The 2390-nt window shown below is 38.4% G+C and overlaps 1 pseudogene; it reads left to right on the top strand.

The window, feature by feature from the left end:
- The first annotated feature begins 211 nt into the window (after nt 1-211).
- LOC102835489 lies at nt 212-505 on the top strand (annotated as a pseudogene).
- Nucleotides 506-2390: the final 1885 nt, after the last annotated feature.

The raw sequence follows: 2390 nt of genomic DNA on the forward strand, positions 1-2390 counted from the left end.
AATACTAAAAGAGTTGTCGAATGACATCAAGAACATAATACAGGAGAAAAGCAAAATGTCATTTTTAAACAAGCATAAAAGAAAGAATAGTGGATGTCAGAGGAGACTGAAACTCAGCTTCGAGTGTAGAAATGTTAAAGTGGCTGGAATAGAGACTGCCCGCAAGTAAATTAGGTATCTTTTCCTGTAGACATGTCATCTGGACGTGGACATGTCATCTGGACGTGGACAGGAACATGACCATCATAAAATGGAACTTCCAGACTATAAAACAATGGAAGCTAGAAGGAACACCATTAGAAACAGTTCAGGAGAATCTGGCTGCTAGCGGGCTATGGGATCCTTGGGGCACAATGAAGCCTGGAGATACATGGGTGAATTTACAAACAATTCTTCCTTTATTGGTGCACAATTTAAAGGATTCAAATTGAGTTTTGCTGCATTTGTGGTAGCTGCAGGAGATGATTATTTACAAAAGTCACAGAACAAAGATAAGCATCACTGAAGCTAGTACCTGGAAATATCTGAATGGCTTCTTAACTCATAAAAATATCCAAGCCTTGGGTTGAAATATTGAAAGATTCTATGGGCAAAATATTGAATGACACAACAGACATCACAAGAAGGATTGACAGAATATCCAAAATCAGTGGACCAAAAAGAATTGGTTGATGTTTAATCATTTCAAGAGGTACTGTATCATCAAGAACCAATTGTATTGGAGGAAGAAGTCCAAACTACATGAAGGCATTGTTAGGAAACAAAACTTCAGGAACTGTCCGAATGCAAATAGATATGTTTCAACGATTTCATGCAGCAGTGGAGGTCCTCACTTGTCTTTGTAAAAAAAAACTTGGAACACAGCTACCAGGCCAACTAATTACGAAAGGTCCATAGTTGTGACCATTCCAAAGAAAGGCCCCTTCAACCGAATGTGAAAATCATCGCATAATATCATTAAAATCATATGCAAGTAAACATTTACTGAAGATCATTAATCAATGATTGCAGCAGTATATTTACAAAGAGCTGAATTCTAAAGAGGTCATGCAATGAGGGATATCATTGCTGACATTAGGTGGATCTTAGTTGAAAGCAGAGAATACCAGAAAGATGCTTACTTGTGCTTTATTGACTGTGCAAAAGCATTCCACTGTGTAGATCATCACAAACTATGGCAAAAATTCCAAAGAATGGGTATTATAGAACACTTAATTGTACTCATGAGGATTCTTTAAATAGATCAACAGGCAGATATTCCAACTGAACAATGGGATAAAACAATGGTTTAAAATCAGGAAAGGTGTGTGTCATGGTTGTGTCCTTTCACCATACTTATTCAATCTGCCTGCTGAGCAAGTAATCCAAGAAGCCAGATTGTATGAAGAAATATGTGGCATTAGGATTCCAGGAAGTGGTATTAACTATCTGTGATATGCAAATTTGTGGTAGCTGCAAGCAATAACCTTGTTTGCTTGAAGCAAAGAGGACATTAAATACTTACTAATGAATATCAAAGACTACATCCTTCAGTATGGATTGCACCTCAGTGTAAAGAAAACAAAAATCTTCACAGCTGGACCAACAAGTAATACCATGATAAAAGGAGATAAGAGAAGTTTGTCAAAGACTTCGTTTGCATGGATTCACAATGAATGCTCAGGGAAGCAGCAACCAAGAAATCAAACGATGTATTGCATTAGGCTAATTTGCAAAAGACCTTTTAAAAGTGTTCAAGAGCTAGGATGTCAGTTTGAGGACTAAGGTGAACCTGATCTAAGCTATATATGTGTGAAAGTTGGACAATGAATAAGGAAACTGTGGAAGAATCTATACATTTAAATTATGTTGTTGTTAGGTGCCATGGAGTTAATTCTGACCCATTGCGAGCCTGTATAGTGTTTCTGAGGAGCAGTTGGTGAGCTTGAACCACCAACCTTGCAGTTCAAACGACTTTGCAGTCTGGCACATTAACCCACAGTGCCACACAAGGACTCCACATTTAAATTATAGAGTTGGCAAAAAATATTGAAAGTACCATGGACTGCCAGGAGAACAAACAAATCTGCCTTGGAAGAAATACAGCAAGGATGCTGCTTAGAAGCTAAGATTGTGAGGTTTCGTCTCTTGTACTTTGGACATGAGTTAACAGTCCCTGAAGAATGACATCATGCTTGCAAAAATGGAGCGTCAGTGAAAAGAGAAAGCCCCCCCACATGATGGATTGACACAGTGGCAGCAAAAATTGGGTCAGGCAGTGTTTCGTCCTGTTGTATGTGGGGTTGCTATAAATCCGAACTGTTTGATTACAGCTAACAAGAGTCCTAATATAGCACTATAGAGTAAGCACTGGACCTAAGGTTGGTTTGAATTGCAAGGTTGGCAGTTCA

Source organism: Chrysochloris asiatica, unplaced genomic scaffold (assembly GCF_000296735.1).
Source record: "Chrysochloris asiatica unplaced genomic scaffold, ChrAsi1.0 scaffold00010, whole genome shotgun sequence".
Taxonomy (NCBI): Eukaryota; Metazoa; Chordata; class Mammalia; order Afrosoricida; family Chrysochloridae; genus Chrysochloris; species Chrysochloris asiatica.